Below are 27,183 nucleotides of genomic sequence, written 5' to 3' on the forward strand. Positions count from 1 at the left end.
ATTAATGCAATTATTTAATTTAACAAATTTTTACCCCAACTAATAATTACTACATCTACCGGTCAAAATTCGTAAATTTTTTTACAATAGTGTTAATTATGAAGTAGTTTTACTGTAAATTATCTTAATTAAATCAAAATGGTAGGATTTTATTATTTTATTTTTTCATTAATAAAACGCAGTTATGTGTTTATTTTTAATATAGTAGTTAATGAATGTGGGGAGTTTTGTTGTTATTTTTCGGTTTTTCTATATTAAAATATAAGAAAAACAAAATAAAAATTTAAAGGTTACAATTAAATGCGCATATATATGAACATTATTATATGTATACGAGTATAATGCAATAAAATATACAAACGTTCGTACATTAAAATCAATAAACTTGAAAAAAATTTTTTAGTTTTATGAATGAAAAATTGCATTTTTTTTTCTTATTATTCTTTTTTATGAATTGTAATAGTATTTTTTTTCTTGTGCTTATTATTATTAACATTAAATTCATTGAAAATTCGTGAAGTGATCTAATGATTAAAGAATCTCATTTATAATAAAAAAAATTATTATTTTGAATTTTTAATTACATTTTGCTATTATAGTAAACGTAAATATTTTTATATTCACAATAATTAATATGCAATATATATATATACATATATATACATACCTATGTTGTATATTATTCAAGTATGTACAAAAAATTTTTAAAGTAGGCTGTGAGTAGAGTGTAGTAATTTTATATAATTTTGGTAACTTTATTAAAAAACGCAGGTGGGATGTTCATTAATAATTTTTGATTTTAAATTTCATAAAAATTTTTTAATATAGGTAAATTTTTTTGTATTAATTACGAAATTTATTAGGTGATTAATTTTTGAAATTTTAATTTTCATCATTTCTAAAATGTTTTTTATTACCACGTTTATTTTAAGCCGAAATTTATTTCAAATATTTACTGATATTAATGAATTCGCCGCTAGTTATGCAATATATATATATATATTTTTATACCAGTTGGCGTACGAGTACATACAATATATTTGATAGATTGCTATACAGACAACTGATCTACAAGTTGTATATTATTTCGTCCTCACTTATTAATCTCTAGTTTTAGTAATTATATACTAATTAATATTTTAAGTTACTAAACGTTCTTAGTTGCTATGTAACTTCGAATTCATTTTATATTACATTTTATTGTTGTAAAATATTCCAATAATATGAAATTGGGGTATTCGTGAGCAAAGTAAAAAAAATAATGGTATGAGATGTGAACTTGCATATATGTATGTATGGCAATATAGGCATTATTTTCAGTGAAAATTATTTGAGGCTGTACTAGTTTATGTGGTAACACAACATAACGGTGTCTGGAAGCATAATGAAAAATATCATTCACAATTATCTTTAAATCATTCATTCGTACGGGTATCACAGAGCTGACTCGGTCAATTAAATTAAAATTAATTACACTATTTAACTATATCAAAACAGCTCTTTCTATTTAAAGAGTATGTATAACCTAACATGAATCTTAATACATACATATTTTATAAAAGGATATTTCCTTAACCCCAATAAATTCTTCTTTTTTAATAACTTAATTCCCCTTCTTTAATGGTATAAAATAGCTTAATTTTAATATTTGTGTTACTTACATACATTCATTAAATTTATGGTTTATAATCTCCGACTTTGCCTCGTATAGGTTCGCCTCTACTGTAATATTTTGCATCGGTCATTGTAATATTGTGAATATTATCCAAATTTCAGGCATAATCAGTAATGTATTTGACTGAATTCCTTTACTTCTTCTATTTTTTCGTATGAATTTTAACTATTTTTAATTTTTGGAAAATTCCAATCATCTTTTGTCTTTCAATCAACTCTTTCAGTCATCTTGCATCTTTCCAATTTTCTTGCATTCTTCCATTTTTGTTGCATTCAATAATTTGTAGGGTTTATATCATATTACGATCCAAATAAATTCTTGTTAATACAAAGGAAAATATAATTTATGAATTAATTTAAATTTTTTTTCTAAAATTTTATGTAATAAAATAAATTTTATTTCTTGATATTAATTTTTATAATATGCTTATGAAAGGAAAAAAAGCCTACTAAAGTATTTGAAAAAAAAAATAAAAATTTCATTCCGAATAAATGCTTTGATCAACATATTTCCATAATGTTAAAAGGTCCTAAGGTTTTTTTGTAACAAATGAATTAAAATACAAAAATTGAGTCGATGAAAAAAATCCGTTGCTGGCATTTTGTAAATTATTACATCTCTCTTTAAAAATTTTAATTCTTTATTCAAATATTTTAAAGGTTACTGATGAAAACAATGTTGAATCAGGTATTGATATACAATCTATTATTATCGTATTATATTGCATATATTTAGGATGAATCTTAAAATATGAAACTTCATAACAAGTTGTGCCAATATAGTGACTAAATTTAGGACATACCTTCTGAAAAAAAGACGATTGCTGTTGCTTTCTTATTTTGCAAAATTTTTAATAACTTGAATGGTAAAGAAGGAGTGTAGAAAATTTAATCTAATATTCGGCTTTTACCTTGACAAATGAATATAGAAATTATTTTCGTCCATTTATTAAAAACGATATGATTGATCTTTTCATTTTAAATGATTGCTTCTCAATTAATATGATAATATACTACAAAACTTAAACAATTCTGTAGATTCTCGTGATCAATTGATTAACACGCCTTTTATTTTACCTTTAAACTATTAAAAACATTTCAACATCTGTTAAAAATAAAACTGTGATAAGATGTCAAGAAAATTTTGCAATTTTATATGCTTCAGCCTTAAGCCATATTTGATCATTCAAAAAATTAACGCGAAAAAATATCAACCAGCTAAGCTAATCTCCTAAAATAAAAGTTCATAATTGTCTATTCATAAGGCCTTAATACAAAAACGGTATATAACAATTAGAATGGAAAAACTTCGCTTGTAATAGATCTTGTACATTTTATTGCATTATGTAATTACCAATAAACATAAAAATTCCAGAACTGCACTATATTCATAATTTATTAGTATTATACACAATGAGTTCTATGTACACACACGAATGCATAATCATTATGACATACTTATATACACACATAATAATAAACAGTTCAATGTTCCCGTCTCAAATAAAAGTTTTGTCTTATTTAAAATAAATTTAAATAAGAATATTGAAAATTGCAATAAATATTAAGAGTAATGTATGTATGTATACATAAACTAATTCTCATACATACATTGTACAGATATTCTATAATAAAATTTGCTACATTTTAATTTTAAAATGCACATATAGTAAAAATAATTTACTCTTCACTCTTAAATTTCATTCATATTCTAAAATCTAGACATAATATTCTATATTTATATTTCAAATATTCTTTAATATTTTTATTCATCATTATTATATCATAATTACTATGCACTTACTCTATACTACAAACCATTATAAACTGTTATACATAATATTATAATACATACATACATATACATTTTTGTTCTATTTAGAAAATTCAAAATGATAATTTCATAAAGATTTATTATTATTGAAATGAATGTGCGAATATTATTCAACAACATTTCGTAACTGCAATTGCAGTAATTAGCACTCCGCTATATTGAGAAAGCAATATAATCGAGATAGTAACCGACAACTTTAATTTTTGTGCAATTTCACATGAGTATAATGTCTTTTATTACGGGTTAAATGCTAATTAATTTCATTGGATGTTACAGGGGACGGGGGAGTATAGTACTTATTCATGGCGGGTACACATTCACTATGCTCTTTATGATAAGAGTCCACAAAATTGCACTTCACCGTATAATTTTGTGGAGTAAATTTTTTTAATATTTGTAATGGATTCAATTTAGAATTTCGAAGTTTACTCTAATTCTTTGATTATCCGGATATGGAAGTCATTTATCTATAGGCTTTTTTAAGTATTAGAGAAATTTTAGAAGAAGATAAATATCTGAATAAAATAGGTAAGATATAAGAAAATTTTGAAGATATTTGTTCAGAGAAATTCTTAGAAGACCCTCTTACGATTTCTTCCGAACACGTTCAGACTGAATATTTGTTCCTCGTTCTCTATAAACATACATATATAAAATACATCTTTTCACACATTTTTATTTAAAATACCAAAAATTTCAATTTTTTTTCCGATATTATAAATATTACGCTATTTAATTCCGAATTTTCAAGCATTTTTCTGAGAACTCTAATGTTGCAAATTCAACATTGTATTTTGCTATGTATGTATAATAATATGTATAAAGTGTGTTTGTATTCTAAAAAGAATATTTTTCATTTTAATCGATAACATGCAAAAAGAGTAGTGTGATAGCATCAAATTTCACATGTTGGATTTTCAATGGAAATGTATTTTTGAATATTAGAAATGACATAAATAAATTATATTTAACAAAATGTCTGATCATTAGGTCTATCTGTTAGTCTACTACTACTGAACTCGGTAATCTCAATTTGCGCTCGCATAAATACTGCACTCATATAATCTCAATTTCGACTGAACTGGTTTTGATAAAAATTTTACAGTTTCTTTTTGAATTCACAAATTTTCGGGATATGTTATAAGTTTAGAACATAAATTCTGTCTGACAATATAATGAGCGAAGAAACTCTACTGCGAGAAATAAATAAATAAATTGTTAATAATGATCTCGTTCATTCATAGAACTAAATATTCAAAAAATTATGAAAAAAAATTAGATTCCAAAGATTGAAACTCTACTAAAAACTAAATGTATATATTTTTCAAGAAACGTTAGGTATAGAATTTTATCAATTTTTTTAAGCTTCAAATAGCTCTTTGAGACTAAATATCCCTTCTACACTACTGTGGTCTCTTATATTTTCCAGATTTTTGCAACCTATTCAAAATTTATTAAAAAATTCTAGGTATAAAGTGTATTACTTATATACAAATTTTTACAAATACATCATTGTTATACATACATACTTGTATGTATTCCAGTCAGTGATTATGTGCTGACCACATCAGATATATATTTTTTTCTCTTAAAATTCAACATTATTTTTTCACAAATTCTTGGAATTTTAATTTTTTTTTTTTTAAATATGCAAATATGCACATTATATTAATTTTTCTATATACAAATATAAAATAATTATAAAATGCATTTCTATACAAAATACATGTAAATACATACATACATACATATATACCCATAATTATGTGTCTGCATATTTTTCTCTCTATATATACATGCACGTAAATACTTACATACTTTTATTATAATATCCAGATCAAAAAATATTTTATTATAAATATTGCACATTATTGTATGTACATAATATGTTGGTACCCGAATATTTCAAATCAATAAAATTATTTGATATAGAATTTATTATTTATATGTATGTATGCACCTAACGTATATAATTTATAATTGTAACTTGCAATACTGCATTTTTTAATAAATTATACATTTATATTATGGATGTACAATTGTATATGCGTTGGTGAATTTAAAAGAACATACATATGATCATGTACAAATGCAAGAACGCATCTACTCTATAAACATGTATATTAAAAACACAAACATATAACATTATATTAAGTATAATATAAATATAAGTATGTATAACAGTAAATATTCGCCTATATTATATGTTCATTATAAGTGTAATATTAAAACAAAAACAACAAATTTTTCCATATCGTGGATATCAATTTACTATAAATATGTTGTGTGTAGCTTAAAACATAAGAAAAAAAAAAATAACAACAAAAAAAGTTAAATAAATAAGAAAAAGTAAAAACAAAAAATTCCTTTACAAAACAAAAAAACACTGAGAAAAAAACAAAACAAACATACAAACGAAAGAACAGCAAAAAAAAAGAAAAAAAAACAACAACAACAGCACACAATCTTCATTTTTAGTTCAATGAACTTTTCATTCATTCATAAAAATTTTTGTTCAGATTTAGTAATGTTGATTTGAAAATGTTTTCTTTTTCTCTTTGTTTTTTTCTCTTTCTTATTTTTTCAACATATAATAAAAATATTTTTATGCTATATGCTGTGCTGGCAGTGCTGGCACATAAAACACAAATACAAATTCAATATTGTGTTTTTCTTTTTCTATTTTATTCTTTAAAATGCAGACGAAAACTATTATACGTAGATAATATAACATTCATTCATTCATATACATACTAATATATATGTAAGTAATTATTATGTACGTGTTATACTTGTGCCCGGCCCGAAATACATACTGTACCTTTGCTATGTGTACGTACGGATCTCTTATAAAATTGTTATATAGACAATGCAATGTACATGATTATGTTGCATTTCTTTTATACTATAAAATATATCGGAAATATTGTTGTTATTGTATATGTTCCTGCATTATGCATGTATATGTAAAAAATTTTCAATTAAACGCGCAATGATCACTTCACTTGTTTAAATGTGTGAGTGTGTGGGTTAAATGTATAAATTTTTGTTATATATATATAATTATATTATATGTAAATATTTTTTTTATATATTATAAATGAATGCATTGAGTAAGAGAAATTCCATTCTTCAAGAAAAGAAAAATAAAATCAAAAAATATGAAAAAACGAATTCTTTTGCGGTAAATTCATGTGGTGAGACAAGTTTTCTTATATTTAAAATAAAAAGGAAGAAGAAAAATGAAAAAAAAAAATTAACCTTTTTGATAATTTTCTGTTCTCATTTTTTGGTTTTTTGTAACTTTAAAGTAAAATATTTATTTTTTTAAAAAGTTACTATTTCATATAGTGCTTGCTTCAACTAATGTATATATGTAGTTAGATACGTTTGGGTCTTGTATGTTTAAATAAGAATTTAACATTAACATTTTTTTTATTAATTTTAAAGAAGAGAACCTTTAAAATACTAGAGAAACTTTAAATACATCCGAACAATTCTTTTTTTTTGGGAATATTTCTTAAACTAATAATGCTTGTATATATAATATGATCATGCATTAAGTAGGCTCTAAAATGTATGTACAAATTAAATAAATTTCAATAAAAGTTGAAATTCGGCATATATTTGGTAAATATTGTTGAAATTTTTTGTATAAGAGATTTTAATTTCAAGTATAAACCATATAAGAACGTAACTCATCTAATTTGAATATATACTCGTATAATATAAAAGATTCATATTTGAAAAATAAACGTCGAAATTTTCATTAAAGTATTACCGGGAAAACTGTGCGAAATTTAATAGGAAAAATGGTTAAAAATATAGTTGGAAAATTTATTGGATTCCTTCCATATGAATAATACTTCGAACAGAAAAAATTTTAATGGAATGACAATTTTAGTTTGTTAAGTCATTAATACACAATTCGATTGTTCGTTTCAGGAATATAGAATCCTATATTGGTAAGTAGATTGTACAATTCAATTAGAAATGCAATTCAAAGTTCATGAATTCGATCAGCTCGTACACAGTATGGAAAAAAAATAACTATTTTCACAACTATTTTTCTATTTCAATTTATGTATGCTGTTTAATTTTATATATATACTATTATTTTTTCAAGTACGTAATTTAATTACATACATACACAATATGGCAATAATTGTTATTGAAAATCATTACTGTATAATTTATCATATAATTTTGCATAAATTTAGGAGAAATTTTGAAACAAGTGAAAATCTTAACAACATATAAAACAAATTATACGTAGATCTCTAATTAATTTAGTTTTTAAATTGGTGTAGATTATTTAAGTGATGTAGGTAGAGGAGCTCTACCCCTCCAATTAACGCAACACTTAAACTGATATACCAAGTAAATATACTCATGTATACGCTCTCAGAGAGTTGGACATGAGTTCCCAAACACTGAGAAAGCCCCGCCCAAGATATCTGCACCTCTTGACAGCCAGAGCCGAACCACTACACAGAATATGTATGGCCGTCTCCTCGTCACCCTGGCAGAATCTTCACAAAGGGGAGTCCCAGTTTGAGCATGTGATATTTCACCGGACAATGTCCAATAAAGAAACCACTAATAGTATGAACCCGATTCCAATTCATCCCAAGCAGCTAATTAATTTAGCACAAAATAAGTAAGAAATTAGATTACTTTGGGAAAGAAAAAATTATAGTTCAATTTTCATATTATTCCTTTAACCATATTTTCTGAATTCTAAAATCTATACATAAGTATCTCCGTTTTCCTCTTCAATATTTTTTTGTCCACTTAAAAATTTTAGTGTACCCATGTTACTATATGGTTATATAGAGGCATAAGATTCAAGTAATGCTATGTTGTCTTACTGCAATAGTAGTGTATGCATTCCAATGTTTTTTTTTCGTTTTATATTTTTCATTTTTCTCATTTTTTTTGATTTTCTTATTTTTATGTTCGCATTCCAAGGTTTGTTTATAAAAATACAAAATAATAATAAAAAAAATGTTACAATCTTACACTATTCAGCTTTGTCTTCTTTATGAAGAAAACAAAAAAAAAAAAAGAAAAATGAAAAGCCAGCTCTCTTTTTAATTGTAGTTGTAAATTTTTTTGTAAATTTTATGTGCAACGATCATGGAGACGGTTTTGTTAGAATGTATGTCGAATATCATATACATATACATAACATATCCATATGTATGTATGTAATAAGAGTACTTATTCTGTATTTAAGTAGAAGAATGTTTTGTCTTCTTAATTCGATTCCATAAAAATTCCACATTTTATTGCGTTTTCTTACACAGACTGCTTTTCTTCTTCTTTATTTTTCTTTTATGATTCTTTAATAGAAAATAGAAATTCTATTGTAGTATTTGAATAAAATTGTTTTTCCATATTTAAATTATAATAAAATAGAATTTTATGCTATATATTTAGGGATTTCGGATATTTTTGGAAAATTTTATTATCATTTTAAAAGAATTTTGAACTAAAAATTAATGTTTGTTAATATTAAACGGTAATTAAGAGAACATAAATGCTTTTTCGAAATATCTGAAACTAGCAATGCTTTTTATTTAAAATTCGATAAAATATTTGAAATTTCATAAATCATAATAATTTTGTGGTTTCATGTTTATTTTAAATGTAAACACATAATAAATAATTTTGAAAATTTTTTTACAATATTCAAAACATTTGGAACTATTATAACCAAAATTCATGAAGATTTTGGAATATCTAACAGCAATATTTCCTAATACTTAAAAGATGAAACTGGAGTTAAACTATTAAAAGCCTATAAACGTGAATTATTCTATTCAGCTATAAAGTATAAATTTTCGAACATCAATTAAAAATTATTTTGTATTTATGAAAAATTGTCTTGATTTTTACCGAAATTGAAATATCCATGTAGGATAAATAAACTTTATTCAAAGTAAGATTTTAAAATTATAAGTGCATACATAGTTCAAAACTTTTTAAAAACCCTATAGGAATCGCAGGGCCTGAGCATTCAAGAAGAAGGTAAACTGATTTTTATTATTTGAAATATCTACTTCGAATATCAAGTTTCCATTTTCAAATAGACTGAATTTTTAAAACAATTAGTTTATTTAAACCAATTAAATTATTTAAAATTACTTTCATTCATATATTAAAATATATTAAAATATTGCATACATTCAGGATGAACAAAACAAAAATTGAAAGAAACATTAACAAAATGATCGAATTGGACAGTTAGTAGGTGTTTTACGATAAACAACTACATATATATTTTGATGACATTTTATTTATCGTTACGTTTTTATTTTTACAGAAATTTCGATAAGATTCTAATTTCGGAAACATAAAAATCTTAAAAATCAAATTTTACTAATTTCGAGAGTAATCACCTTCCTTGGGAGGAAGTGGAGGTGAAAATAAATATTCTTCAAGCGAAATAAACTATTTATTTGTTACTAAAAGCTGGTAAAATTTGAAACTTTTACAATTTACCATTCAGAAGAGAAACAATATCGAAAATTTTGTCATTTCAATATTTTACTAAAGTTTTTAAAATCATATTTGTGGTTTCGAGGCAATAAATAGTCAAATATCGGAATGTTTAGGATAAACCTTCTATAATTTCTAGAGAGAGATTCAAATAATGCTATGTTGTAAAATTTTTCTTCTATAGAAGTGAACTTTTAGTAAAGATCTATTTGTATATAAAATCTTAACTTTATGTCTTAAAGGGCATAAAAATTTTGTAAACAGACACACGGACGGAAAGGAGCCGTCCCGTCTCGTCCGGTCCCTAAGGGAAAAGCGCCAGAAATAATTTGGCCATTTTTTTTTTTTGGAAATTTATAATTTAATCACCATTATTGATTATCTGATTTGAACCAAACTTTACTGGATCATAGATTTTGAGCACAGAGAATTTAAATGCTCTAATATTCCATTTTCTTATTATTTTGACTTGAAACTGTTTTATCTTACTCATATATATATATAGATATATATAATTAAAAAATATAAATTATTTATAATCAATAACGTTATTCATTAATTTTACCATAGACTTGTGCTATTAATTATATTTTTTAAATGCACAAACCTTAAAAATATTATAGACATTCTTTGATTCCCGCGACACCAGACACAATTTGAACAATTTATAAATTAATAATAAATATTTAACTGTTTACTAGTATACCACTGTACTTACATGATTACATATTATAGTAAGTATAATCGTGATTGAAATAATTAATTAACTTATATAGTATAGACACTCATTTGATATTCCGATCATTAAACTTTATTAAACTATTTTTTTTTCTTTGATTTTTTCATATTTTATAAAAAAGTTATTTATTTGTAGCGTAAAATTTGCATTAAAAGTTATAGGTTTACACTTAGACGGAAAATAGCTAATTGTACTTGAAGAAACATATTTTAGTAAATTCATATTAAATTAAAGGTTTGTAATGTAGAACATTTCGAAGCAAAAATTCTTTGTTGAATTTCAAAATGATTTTCTGTTTATTATATGTGTTCTCCTCCGATACATCATAATTATTGCATAATTTTAGGATAATACAAAATTAGAAAAATCTGAGAAGTCATAACCCGAAAATCGGAACATGTTCGGATGAAAATTAAAAAGTCAAAACTCGAAAATCGATTAATTTCAATGATCGTTCTGCCACTTTTGCATAAACTGTTGTTTCACAGTAGAATATGAAAGCCACCTTTTTTCTCTGCTTTTTCGAAATTTAAACAAATTTTGTTTTAAAATTGAAGATCAAATCTATGATAAAGACTAATGACTTTTTAAATATCAGACTGTAGTTATATGAGAATTCAGACTTTATGTCAAAATTTAACTATATACTAAGAAAATTACAAAAAAAAAAAAAAAAATAAACCTAAGCTGATCGCTGCTCAGAACTTTGCTGAAAAATCAAATATCGCCATTTTTGTCCTAAAAAGTTCGACAAATACGACTTCATCCGACTCAAATTAAATCTTAGAATTTGTCGTGTTGGTAAAAACTTCCGGGCGAAACAGGGTAAAAAATTTTTTCTATACATATTTCGCAGGAAAATATTCTCTCTCTCATTTACATACATAAAATTTCAGCTTTCTATAAAGAGTGTAGAAAATTTTGTGTCTGCTTACAAGGAATGAACGTACAGACGAACAGAATGAGATTAATAGGCACATTTTCTTTCTATTTTGTTATATATTTGCTAAAAATTGAAAAATTTACATTGAAACTTTTTATTCTTAGCACAACAATGGTTAAAAAGCACGTCAACAAATGACGCCCCAATTTTTAAATAATAAAAATACTTTATTTATATACCTATAAATACACGATATATAAATTATGTTTAATAACGTGCGTAAGAATTCGATTAATCTAGATTAATTTGAACGGTTATAATAATATAATTTATTTAGAGCCACTCTTTATGTAAATTAAATAAATTAAATCGGATAATTTTTTTAAAAAATTAAATGACGCTTCAATAATAAGACGGGAATTTTCAAAGAAAATTAAAATAATATACTTTTGTTTTGAATGATTTATCGTAATTGATTATTGAAGAGGCGCCGCACCGATTTGGTCTCATACATTAAATTAGTAATTTTATTGAAGGAATATTAAAATCATGACAAATTGATAGGCTATACATTTTTGTGTTTCCGTAAATAGTAATAAACTTGAAGTATAATAATTTTTAAAATACGAAAATTGTCACTCATTCAATCAAGCTTTTGTACAAAATTCAAAATTTGAGGTTAAGGAATTCAATCAAAATTAAAAATGCTCCCATATTAGAACCCAAATAAAGTTTTCTATTTGAAAATCATTTTAAAATTAAAAAAAAAATCTATGATAAATTAAAATAAAAATAAATAAATTTTTACGCATATTCTTGCAGCCTTTGTAAATTGACCGTTCAACTTTCAATTTTACCGAATATATTTTTAATATTAAAAACAAGGGGGGCTTTTACAAAACCCACAAAATGTACAAAATATTTTTCATTTTCCTAAACTATAAAAATCTAAAAAAAAATTTTTATTTAAATATTATTTAAAATTGAAAAACAACTGAAAATTAAGAGCGCCATTAATTTTTTTTATTCTTTTTTGAAAAATTGTTTTTCTAAAAAGATTCGAATTTCTTTCATTTCGACCCTAAGGAAGAAATTATAAAAATTCTTTTATCATATTTCACACTTATATTTATTATATGGAGAAAAATTTCATTACGGAAGCATTAAAACAGGGGAATTTCAACAAAACTATAAAAAAAATACAAAAGAAAACAAAAAAATAAATGAAGAATAATAAATGAGGTGACCATATAGAATTAGCAATAAATATAACGTTCAAGTACCGTCAAATATTTTGATGCGAATTTAACATTAATTTAATTTAGTAATTGAATTTGTAATACTGAATTAGTAAAGAGGCCGTTCAAATGTATCAAAAACCACATGAAAATAGAGACTCATATATAACTAAGTGAACATATGTATGCCTATAATTCCAAACTTTTAATAATCTCGAAAAACTCTGCTATACTTACCATTTACTTCGAACTATGAGAAGAACCGAAAATCTAAAATTGAATGTATTTTGAAGCACTTCAAGTGAAGAGGGATAAAAAAATGTTCATTTCTAAAATAGAATTTGCAAACCTGTTATGATAAAAACTGAAAATGACCAAATATGAAGATTTAAAAAAATCTTAGACGGACATTTAAAATGAGTCTTGTCGGATTCCCGGTCCTTAAAAAAAAAAATCCGAAAACGAGTTATCTCAAGAAATTTTATAACTTTTATTAGGAAAATTTTTGAAAATCGAACCTACCGGCCAACTAAAATCTAACAGCCTAATTTTGAACGAGAATTGCAACGAGTCAAATTTGTTCAATTTATCTTTTCATTATTCAATTTAAATCTAACTGGCATTCAAGTGAATTCGAATTACTATTATTACTTATATATCTTATTTATTGTATAGAAAAAATATATATATAAAAAATTTATTTAATATGAAAGGACTTACTTGATATTGCGATCTTTTCCCTTAATATTAGCTCTTCACATGTAAGCCAGTGTTACAATTCAGCTGTGTAACACAAATGTGTTATATGTCAGGATATACAACTTGTGTAAGTGATGAAATAGCAAATTGACATGGATTTTAGACATGATAATAAGCAGCATTTGGGTACCCACTATCGCAATTTGAGTGCTGTAATCAAATAAAAGTAAAAATTATTATTAATATAATTATTGCATAAATCAATGTATTCAATATTGATATAAAAATTTAAAAAAATTAAATACTTATACGTTATACGCCGCATCTAACTGAAGGAATTAATAAATGAAGTTCCCAGAAAATTATATTTTTATATTCTAATTTTAATAAGATTCGCAACCATGGAAGATGTGCAGTATTTTAATAAAATCAATCGTGCAAAAATATAATTTTAAATTTTGTAAAAATCCCCCTTTACTCCTTAATTTATTTTTATTCGAACGTCATTGCCAGATGATTATTTAATTAATATTAACGGTCTTTACTTAACCGTGTAAATTAATGTATAGCCTTGGAATGTTGTAATATTTGTGCAAATTTGTGATAGATTTTGTTGTTATTTCGTTTAAGAGAAGATTTTTTGATATTATATTACGCCGAAAATTTTGACAACTTAAAATTTCACAGCTTTTTTATCCGATAGCAAGTGCGAATAACATCTTCTCATTACAATTTTAAATCAATAACAAATGGTCTGTCTAGACCTTAAATGCGAACTGTTTTTTTTTTTGTATTTTCTAACAAAAATAGTTACAATTAAATTGAAAAGAAAAAAAAATTGAAACATGAATTTCAATTCTTACAAAATTCCATTTTCTTTTCCATATTAAACTATTTAACAATATTATTAATTAGTAAAGTATTTATCTTTCGTATAAGTATTGTGTTTCTCAAGTATGAATGCATTTTGTGAACCTCCATGTACACAATATTCAACAATACATTATAAATACATACATAATGCATAGAAGTGCATTTGTATGTAGAAAATCTCAAAGATCAATGAACGAATATCATTTTTTTTTTCTATATTTTCTAGTTTTTTTGACTTTAGACAAGAATCTTTACTTAAACAAAAAAAAAAAAAAAAAAAAGAGATAAAAAAAAATCAATCCAAGACCCCATCAACAAAACCAATATAAATTTAGTGTGCCACATATTTTAAAAAAAAAAAATTTTATTTCCCTTGTTTTATATTGTTGTCATTTTATTTTAATTTTTCCCCCAGCAAACAGGGCTAATTTTATCCAAATATAGATAAAAGCATTAAAATCACGACAATATTCTAAATATATTCTAAAAATATGTACAAATATAAATTTAGGTGTTTAAAAATAATTCAATTTTTAGATACTTAAAGTAAAACCAGCTAAAACTATTTAATTCGTGACATTTATCGACTACAAAAATTTGAAATTTGCTTGAAGCATTCATAATATTATTCTATTGTATAATGAGGCTATAAACTGCTTAAGTCGGCTTTGTAAAAAAATCTAGATATTACAATATTTGAATCTCTCGTATTTAGATCAACATAATTCAGCAAAGTTTGAATTCAATTCGAATAATTTGAAATACAAAAATTAAATTGTTTAGTAAAAGTGTTAATCAAATTCTTCAAAACCTGATTTTTAAGCAAAATTTTTATTTAAAAACAGCTTAGAGAAATTTTTATTAAAATACCAAACATTTCGGAATTCGTTGACACCAAATTCTCAAGAAATATTCATACCAATATTCAATTTTCGAAATACCTAAAATGACTTATTAATAAATCGCACTCTAGGCAAAAATATCAATTATAAGAACTAAAACTAATGAAAATTAGAATTTCTATTTGTGCATAATATCATCTAATACCCCTACACTGTCCTCTTTTTAGGCAAAACGAATAAATGAATAAGCGATTAATCAATATTAAAAACAAATTAGGAAAAAAAGCGAAAGTAACGTAAACAATGGTCAGAAGACGAGATATTGGGAAATCTTTCAGATTTGAAATAATTTTGACAAATCAGATTTAAGTTTCGTACCCTTTGGTAAAAATTATTGTAACCATTATTAAATTTTCTCATAAATTATTATACTCTCTTTTGAGTCGAAATATAGTTGAAACACTATTAAGTGCTTAAAATTCAGACCAAATTTTAATGAAATTGGAAAACTTTCCCTAATTCTCTTCTTTTCTTGTAAGTCTAGCTAAAATTTTATTTATCTTAAGAAAACAATAAAATCTTTTGAACTCCAAAATTAATTTACTAACATCACAAGAATTTTAAAATCTATAGCGCTCAAAAAATCACACAAGCAATTAAAATAGTAGAGTCTACTAAAGTGTTTTAATAAACCGAATGGACAGTACTGTAAGCAAGCTTTCATATAACTTTTAGAAAATATTCGTACAAATTTCTAAGAGTTGATATCGTCAACTCTCTCTCGTTTTTTTTTCCGACTTAACTCTTTAAAAGACATGTCAAAAATTTAATATGAAGAATAAATCGTAAATTCCCTATTCTAAAATGAAAAGACGAAATAAAGGAAGTAAAAAAGTATTCTACATTCTTTCATATACACACATTAATTATAATAGATGTGAGTGACTACATTATGTAAGACTTTTAAAGTAGAACTTTATGTATAACAAAAACTAAACCCTTATAATTACAAGTATAGACATAATGCTTACATAATAAAATGTACATAATTTAAAAGACAACACGTGGTTTGAAAATTTTCTTAAATTTTTTTGTTTTTTTTTTCTTATATTTCTATAAGTAGACCCTTTTACCACTTAATTTTCTTCCCGTCTACGAAAACAAACAAAGTAACACAAATACAACTTCATACAAGAAATTCATATGCATGTTACATTTAATAATCACAATGTGTATACAACATAATATAAAAAAAACGAAAATAGGTAGCGTTAACCGTGTCAACTCTGTGCATGATACGTAACAATGCGTGATTCATACAACCCATATTGTTTTTAAATTAAGATCATATTTTTCACACAGTTCATATTAAACTTTGGCACTATACAGTGTACTTGTATAATTTCTAAAAAGTGATTTAATAATTCTAAATTAACAAAAATAATGACTCTATTATTATAATTTAATTCAATATTCTTCGAGATATTTTGCGAATAATTTTTGAAATAGTATAGATATTACATAATAAAAACTCATGGTTTTCAAAAACTTTTAACCAAGCTGTTAATTGGTCAAGTTAATTTACATAATTGGGCAAATTTCAGTACTCAATTCTTAATCATTTCTGAAATTAGTTTCAGCTTTATTACTGAAATCTCAATTAAATTTTACGAAAATAATAACCGTGCTACTGTTTGCGTTTTGGCCAAATTTCAATCCCGTATCTCCAATAATTTCCAAAATAAGAACAAATAATTTTTCAAGTTGAAAGACAGCTACCCGACCTGTTATCTAGATCAGACCCAAATCAAACAAGGTTTTAACATAAATTTTTCTCATTGTTCTTCTGTAACTGTATTGACCAAAAAAATTTGATAAATTTAACTCAATTATTTTTTGAATTGGCGCTTATACAGACGGACAGGCATTGCTTTAAATCAACTCAGAATTCGACTCTGATCAAAATTTATATTCGTTACAAACGGAATTGTAAATTTGTAATACCCTTCGAACATACGTTCGTATAACAAAAAACATGTGTTTTAAAACCAGAAACAGAACAGAGAGAAAAAAAGAACAAAAATAAACGAAAAACGGATGCAGAATTTTTTTAATTTTTTCTTTTTTTTTTGTTGATTTTTATTTTAGGAAGTTCCGACATATTTTCAAAGTTGAATTTCAATACATTACATTGTATTCATATAAGAATTTTTATGTATGTGTAGACGTATACATTTTGACATTGCTGTTAAATGCGTTCACATAATTTTTACGATAAATTATGATGATTTCAAATTTTTATATATACGTAAATATACATACATACATACATATTTAGGATTTTGAAATTATTTATGATTCTTTATGATTACATTTATATAAGAGTTTTTTTACCCGACATAGATTATAAATAATAAAGTATAAAGTTAAAAATATTTTGTCGTATAATTTACGCTACGTGCAAAATTTCCATATAGAACTTCAAAGACTTTTATGCTCTTTAAATTTGGGCATTATCATGGAATTTCTTTTTTGCCCCTAACTTTCGTTTTGTCATTTAAGAGAATTCTTCTTAAAATTTTAATTTAAATTTTATACGAATAGATTTAAACCAGTTTTATCAGCCAAATTGGCAAAATTAAATTGTCTGTATTTGCTACACTCTGTTATCGCCTACCTTAGTGTTAACTACAACATAATTAAACAGTTAAATATTAATGAATGAAAAATGGTGGAAAAAAGTTTTAAGAGAGGAATTTTAAATAAAATTTGGTTCCAGAAGGTATTGAAAGGCCAGTTGAGGGTTTTATAAAAAGGTATTGTTCGAATGTAGTAAAAATTTTATAGATATTGATTTTATACGGTAATATTTAATTAATATATAAAAAAATATATCCGAGAAACAAACCGAAACATTTAGAATTTTAATTAAATTTAAATCTATAACATGCACGGCAACACTGTACATCGATTTAAACCGCATAATAATATATTATGTACATTTAATATTGTTGACCCGATAATGAGTAGCTACATACATACATATATACATTTTGTGTGGTTCTGTGCGAATATTTTATGCATTACTTATACTTTTACACCATTTTCATTGATTAATAAAATCAATGAATGATAATAAACCGCAATAATAATAGTTCCGGTTCCTGTTCAATTAATTATTGTAATAAAGCAAAAAAAAAATTTTTTCTTCTTGTTTTTATTTACTTGTCATTTTAGATTTTTCTCTTTTTTTCGTTTTTCTTCGTGTTTTTTTCGTTTTATTTTTTACTCAAACATAATTTCTTAATAAAGTAAAAGAAAGTTAGTTGGAAAATGTTATACACGATGCGGTATACATTATATACATACATTAGACATTTATATTATGTATATACATATGTGTGCATGCGGTGTTTATGCATTAAAATAGAATTGAAATTAATGCATTATTTTGAACGAGATGAAATTAAATATAAAAGAATTTTATAATTATCTAATTATTTATTCAATTTATAAGAGACAAGAGAAATTTTTATAAATATACCATAGAATATTGAAAATTAATTGAATATTTGTGAATTTTTTTCATATCCTGTTTCTTATACATATGACAGAATTTATATAAAGAATTTGTTTTTTTGTTGTTTTAGCAATTATATACTTGTGTTTCTCCTGAAAAACGGACCTCTAATTAATATAATGATATTTATCACAATATTTAAGAAATAGTTTTGGCTATTTACCTCACCAATATATTTAATTTATATATATAGATTTCAATATCAAGCCAAGAAAGAGATTATAAGGTGGCATTAATTATTTTTTTAACAAATTTGAATTATTTTTGTCAGGATGAAAAAAAAATCAACTGGATTTAGGAACTAATAATATGATTTTATCCCACTCGAAAATATTTATTGGGAGACGAAATGACGTGAGCAGGTAAAAATTTTAAACTGTTATACTTTTATCAACAGTATCTTTTTAGATTCTCGCATCACCTTATGAGAAAATATTACATTTTCTTTGTGACAACACTGCAAAAAGCAGATATTTTTCGTATAAAAAACTTTGAAACAACTACTCTTATATTGCCACCACGAAAATCAAAGAACAATTGAAAAGCTATAATTATAAGGTGAAAATGGAGGAATTAATGGTATTAATATTTTAATTATTTTAAAAAAATTTTAACGTCATTATTTAATTTCAAAAATTTATTATCATTTATGCAGATCTGCTAACATGAACTTAACCTTATACTGCTTAAGCAGCATTCAATAGAGTTTTTCATATATTTCAGGACTTTTACCAGTAAACAAATATCGTATAAAATTTAATTATAACTAAGCCATTTTAGAATATAATTCTGATATTACACCCAAATTGATTTAAATCAAATATATATATATATATATATATATATATATACATACAAACAATATATAAGGCAATATTTCAATTGAATAATTGAATTAAGTCAAATCAAATTATCATATACATGCAAAATACAAAATACAAAAAAAATAAACTTGCTATATAGATTTTTAAGATTCATAAAACAAAATTCGATCAATATTAAATAAATTTGGGGTTCGTAATATTTACACAAAATGAATTTACAATTTTAATTTAATTTTATTTTCCCTTTAAACCATAAATTATTTATGATTTTATTCTACGAAAATAAAAATATATGTATATATCGTAAATTTGTTTCTTTAATAATTTATTTAAAATTTAAAATTTTAAATAAGCCTAGTTTTATTTTTTTTCCTTAAAATTATTTTTTTTTTTTACATAATGAAAAGAAAATGTGCGCCAGAATTTTTTTTTTTTGTATTAGGGAGATTTTTTATCTCGACTGTCTATAATTTTTGTTTAAGAATAATAAATTTACATACGGTGGACTTGTACACAAAATCTACACAATTTGGGCAAAATTTAAATTTTCTTTTTTTTTTTTTGTTTCCCTAACATTTTCATACATATATAATTTTCGATTATAATTTTTTTTTGTTCTAGAATTTATATTAAGTTTAACAAAGAAAAAGATTTTTATCATTCAAGGTTAAGGTCACCTTGAAAATATTTTCAAGTATTTTATATTATTTTGTGTTATAATCAAAGTTGACCCAATTTCAAGAACATTGCCAAACTGTTATACATATATATTTTTAGTAGCAGATTATACTCGTATATCTGAAAATAACAATACGTTTACACAGATGAAATATAAAACAAAAGTTATTCGTACTTGCAATACAAAAAAAAAAACCCATAGAATTTAATCAATTTTTAAATATTATTGCATACTTTCAGGCAATATTTGTTATAATATTTTATAAAATATTTTACTTCTATAATTTTTTAGAGTAAGCTATTGTAAATTCATTTATTTATTCTAAAATCATAAAATTATGTTTAAGTGCATTTTTAATCTTACTTCAAAAAAAGGGTTAAAATTCCTTATGATTTATTATGTCTCAAAACTGTCAAAGTTCTTGTTTTCATAAAAGAGAAGTTTATTATTTTTCCCTTCATTCTTTTTTGCAGCCCTTTCTAAGAATATTAACAAAAAAGTTATTGTATGTAGTACAGGTAATTCTTTTTTAACGTCAATATCCTTAAAATTTATGAAAGAGAAAATAATTTTTTTGTTACTAGCGCTTCTCTTAAACCGAAAAATTATTGTATCCATTAGAATTGGGTATATATCAAATATTTGGTATATAAACTGTCAAATGTTAATTATGTGTAACATATTTCGAGCGGCGCTGAAAAAAAAGGAATATGGGCATGTAAAAATTGCAAATACAACATACATAACGCTCAAAATCTTTTGAATTTTTTGTTAAAACATTTTTGAATATTTTTGAAGCTAATATTAGATCTGTCACCTTTTTTTTGTTCACGATAATTGAGAGATATGCCCGGATTACACAACATATTTGTAAAATTAAACGGCATTTACTTGAATTATTGTTTCGATCATATTGAATTTAAATAAGAAATGTGATATATAATGATTGTGAATTATTATTGATTCACAATCAGTAAATATCACTTTTACTGATTTTGATGAGTTCAGCTGATTTTGTTCCTGAAATAAATAGATTTTAATTAAATCGACTTAAAATTTAAAACTAAACAAGAATTACATTTCTATATCTTGGATTATTTATTTTTCTATATTTATTGAACTATTCAAAATTGAATTGTTTTATATAAACACAGCTAATATACGGGTATAAAAATAGAACTGGGTGTACTCATCAATGTAAACAAAATACCTACATAAGTATATCATGTATATAGCCATAAAATATACAGTTTTATTTCTGTGAAAACTTATAGACAAATAAATAAAAAAAAATATGCAAATATACCAAACTAATACAAAAAAAATAAATAAAGAAAAAAAGGACACAAACTTTTTTATTGCCAACCCTTATTTCGCAAATAATTAAAATCTCTGACCGTGTTTTGTATTTTCCTGCCTGTTCGCAAAGTATACTCACATACGTGTATACATACAAAGATAAATTGTTTTGCTATACAAATATTTTACATTTCCAATTAATAGTCTAAGAAGTTGTGATCTGTTTGTTTTCTTCCATTTTTTTTGCGTTTAAAATTGAAAATGATATTATTTTAAAAAATTATTTTTATACTTTTGTACATGCATAGGTACATAATCTGTAAACATACAATATACGTTCATTTAATTCAATCTGATTCAATATAAAATGTACATACACGTATTCAAAATTACTTATATAAGAAGTACGTACTTTTTAAACCAGATGACGTTAGCAAAACTTTCAAAAAAAAAAAAAAACAGAAAGAAAAGAAAAAAAAAAGCTAACACTTGCAAAATAATACCAAAGTCCTCTACAATACGAACAACGAATAGTCCACACGCAAGAGAAAGAAAATGACAAAGAAAAAGTTCAAGAAAAATATATTCAAAATAGAACAGAAAAATAAAAAACAATATATTAAAAAAAACTTATATACAACTGTCCTCAAAAAATTTTACCAATTATATACCATGTATATAACATTATTAGGTACATCTAGTACATTTTATATTATTTCTTATATAAATTAAAATTTATATTATATTTCTTTACATATCCATATACATACATACGTACGTATACATACATATATGCAAACATTATATACATATTTTAATGAATATTAGTTGTATTTGTTTGAACAAAATTAATAATTTTTTTTTCTTATTTTCTTGTTGTATAACACACAAAAATTTAAAAGATGATACGTAAATTCGCAAAAAATATTATATATGTACATACTTTAATTTTGTATGATTACTGTTATTATTATTATTTTTTGTTATTTTCGAGTTTTCTACATGTTTTTTTTTTCATAATACCAATAATAACTTTTATACAATAGTATTTTCCTTTTATATGTTATGAAACACAAAAAAAAAGTTCGATACAAAAATTTAACAGAATAGAAAATTTTTATTTTATAAAACTTATAGCCCAGCAACTTCCTAAAAAACTCTCCCCTTTTTTATACATTGAAAATAACAACAAAATATAAAATATAATATTGAATTATTTCTTTAAAAGCTTTCTATTGTTATATACCCCATAAATGTAGGGTATATAAAAATACTACAAAAAAAAAAATTAAATAGGTAAATAAAATATATGTACCTATAAGTTAAAAAAAATTTCACACACATATTCGAAGGCGAAGTTTTTGTGTTTCTACATATACGTATATGTATATATTTTACTATGTGTACAAATGTATACAAAAATATATTAAAAAGTATCTAAACTTTTGTATATAAGCATTTTATTTACAGACAAAATAGCAAAAAAAAAAAAAATTATCTTTTATAGCAAAATATAAGAGAAATTTTTGAATTATGTATTTTATTGCTTTTTGCCTAGTTTAGTGAATGTAAGGGATATATCAACAAAATTTGTTATATACATTGCGTATATTAATGGATAGGGGCATATAACAAGTTAATATCAAATATAGTATACATATATAAAAAACTGAATTCATAAAACTTTTATTATTTTCACACACAAATAAAATATCTTCAAAATTATTGTATAAGCAACTGAACGGCTAAGTATATAAAAGAGTTTAAAGTATAACAATGATAAAAATATTGTGTATTTGTGGTGTAAATATATAATAGAGAATTAGGGGTTTTTAATTTAATATCAGCTGATTATAATAATTTTTATTATGGGGAGAAAATATAATGTTTGATTTTCTTTTGTATTCTTCTTCTTCTTAAACAATTCTGTTCTACGGACATATGAGTGTCTGTATTTATTTAGGTAAATACATATATTTATATATTTGTATTATATAGTAAATATTTTATTTATTTATATATATATATATATAAATAATATATAACATACATACATATATATGTATTTAATTATTAAATAATTAAATAGTATAATTATTTTATTTAAATGCAAAATAGATACTTAATACATATACATATAAAACACTGTATAACAATATGAACCATTTTCCGTTTTCATTTTAATATTTCTAATAGATTCAGTTAGTTACTTGATAAAATGATAAAAAATTAAAAAATAAGAACATACATATATTGTAAGTATAACAATATGTAAGAACATACTAAGTTATATTTTACTATTAGGACGTATAATATGTATACATATATAGTTTTCGTATTCACATATTACATATTATTGCATATTATGGTTTATAAGATAAACTAAATACTGGTATATTTACTTACTATATATATAATGTTATACATACATATATTAGTAGATTACATATATTAGTAGTTTTTTATATTTATAGAATTAATTTCATAATAAGTATGTACATTAATATGTTTGTATGTAATATTTGTATATTTTGAAAATTAAAAAAAAAAAATTTAGAAAATATTTCAAATGAATTGTGACGTCACAAAGAATCAATTTTTTTTATTTGCTTTTTTTTTAATTAAAATTTGTTTAAATAAAAGAATTATATGATAAAAAAAAAACCGGATTATAATCTTATTTATACATATATACATATGCATATTATGTATACATGTGTACATATACATATACATTACAAAAAATATTTTTGTTATAATTTTTATAAGGAAAAAGAAATGTACATATGTATGTATGTGGGTATGTATAAACAGGCAGTGCCCAAATAACTTACAAATATGTAATATAACAGTAACTCAATGTTTATAACGGAAGAGAGGTTTGCATATATATACATATATATACTTACCAATAGATCATACATTATTCCCATTTAACTTAATAAGTATGTACTCTCTTTGGGAAATACAGTAGAATCTGTATATAACAAACAATTAAAATCTCAAATTTTTATTGTAATTTAGAGAAATCGAAATAAATGGAATCTGGTTAGTAAGATAATAAATGTTGTATTGCTAAACAAATTGTTTTATAAATATGAGTTTGTTGATTGTTAAATGTAGGTAGTGAGCATTCTTTGTATATTGAGAGAATATATGTATAAAGTATGCATACAGAATTGTTTATTAGAAATTAAGAGAGTATTAAACTTAATAGATTTTTAAATTAAATTTCAATTGAAATAACTACATACGTATATGCAAACAAATATGTATAATTTGACATTATAACTGTAAATATGAAATGTAAAAACTGTATTTTTTTACACGTATGCTTATATACACATGTATACATGCATATAAATGCAGAATTTTAATTATTTTCATTTCGTTTTTATTTAATCACCATAATTTACTATCATTATCATTTATAATATTTTTTTATCTATTGTCATTATCATATATAATTTTATTTAATTAAATATGACAAGACTGTTTGTCGATTTACATTATTCATCGTATTGAAAAATTTTCTCTTTATTTAACATCTATTTTTCAAATGAACTCCGAGAGAGGGATATATACATATGTATAGAGAGAGAAAGAGAGAAAGAGAGAAAGAGAGAGAAAAAGAGGGAAAGAATTTATACATAGCATAGTAATCGTACTGTATGTATAAATGATATAAAGTATGTATAGCAAAGAGAGTGTAAAAATGAAATTTAAAGCTTTCAAAACTGACTTCTGTAAATCAACGTAAGTACAGGATGGTATAAAAAAATTTTTTTTTTTTGGAAATCGTCATAGATCGTATAAAAGTTAAAGATTATTTCACTTTTTCAATTTGTCAAAAATCGGCGATCAATTATTTGACAGTTGTCAATTGTGATGTAGTTATGTACATATAATTATTAATTTTTGTAGATAGCAAAAATTTACAGAATTTTAGAATTTCATTAAAAGTAGTTAATAAATTTTAACAATTTTAATTTTATATAAGCATTTTTTTTTTTAAATTTCACATATTTTTAATTAATTTTACATTAAATTATTAATATGTATGTATGTATGTATACAATTCTAAAAATTGGTAAATTAAAAAAAAAATCATAAAGTTTTTTTTATTTTAATACACTTATGTAAATTCTCGTACACAACAGAAGTATGTATATACGATATAGATAATAAGTAGGTACATAAATTAAATTGTATAGGTTATAATTGTATGTACATATTGTATGTATAACCATACAATTTTTTTATTCATAAGTATAGTTATTTATCGTCATAGATTATTGAACTTTTGATTATTATCTATAAGTATATCATTATATGATATGGTACTCGTAAAGTATTCATAATATATATTTACTAATACCCATTATATAGATTGAGTATATTATATGTACATATTATTGTGATATATTTAACATTATTACCGTATATATGTATATATGTATATGTATGTATATTGTACATTTTATATTAAATATTTTATAGTTAGGTCAATTTTTATTAATAGAGAAATATTAAATATACAAATTTTATGTTGTTTGTATACTCACATAAATATAAATACAACTTACATGTACATACGTATGTATATGCATTAATCAATTATAAAATTTTATTTACTGTTTTCGTATTCTTGTACATACATTCATGCATATACCTACATATTATATTAATTTATAAGATAAAGAAATTATTTTATGTAATTAATAATTACTTAGTATGTATATATGAAAATTATTAATATGCATAAATAAATAAAAATAATTAAATGTTGTAAATTTAATTACCACTTATGATTTCCAAATTATAAAATTGTTTGAAATTAATGATTTTTTTGTGTGCTTTTTGTTCCCAAAAATTTGCTCTCCGTCAGTGTTCCATATATGCGTGTTTATATACATATTAACTAAGGACAATATCATTTTATCATCATAATCATCATCACCATCATTACTACCATCATCATCATGTACAAATATCATTGAACCCATTTATACATTTATTTTTTGTTTTTTTTTTTTGAAAGTTTTTACTCATTGTTCTTCCACATTTTTGTGCTCACTTTTATACCACACACACATTTCTTTCACTTTTTTTTATATTGTATTAATTTTTTTTTTTTTCAGCAAAATTTCAATTAAATTTTTAAGTTTTTTGAAAATTAAAATTATAATGTTTTGTTCCTAAAAATCAGTTTTACTCTTTAGTTATAGTTTCCTGTTTTTTTTTTGTATATTGTTATACTTATTGATATTGAGTGTTTTTCTTTTTGATTAAATTATAAAATTTCACCTATTTAAATTTACTTTAATTAGAGCTACATATACATATATACACTTATAAAATGTGAACTATATATATATATATATATGTCTTAATATACAATACAACATGGATATATCCATATCATAAAATATATAAAGATTCATATAGATATATGTATTTTACCACTCATATTCAACATTATAGAATTATAATATCTAATATTATGCACGTATAA

General features: G+C 23.3%; 1 long non-coding RNA gene across 1 annotated transcript; it reads right to left on the reverse strand.

Moving 5' to 3' along the window:
- Window positions 1-1,327: 1,327 nt before the first annotated feature.
- On the reverse strand, window positions 1,328-26,883 carry LOC129609199 (uncharacterized). The gene is made up of 3 exons (XR_008696936.1): window positions 26,471-26,883; window positions 13,593-13,781; window positions 1,328-1,992 (listed from the first exon to the last, which is right to left on the reverse strand). It is a non-coding gene; the product is annotated as an uncharacterized LOC129609199 (long non-coding RNA).
- Between the last annotated feature and the right edge of the window lie 300 nt (window positions 26,884-27,183).

This window comes from Condylostylus longicornis, unplaced genomic scaffold (genome assembly GCF_029603195.1).
Source record: "Condylostylus longicornis isolate FDR11 unplaced genomic scaffold, ASM2960319v2 ptg000038l, whole genome shotgun sequence".
NCBI classification, from domain to species: Eukaryota; Metazoa; Arthropoda; class Insecta; order Diptera; family Dolichopodidae; genus Condylostylus; species Condylostylus longicornis.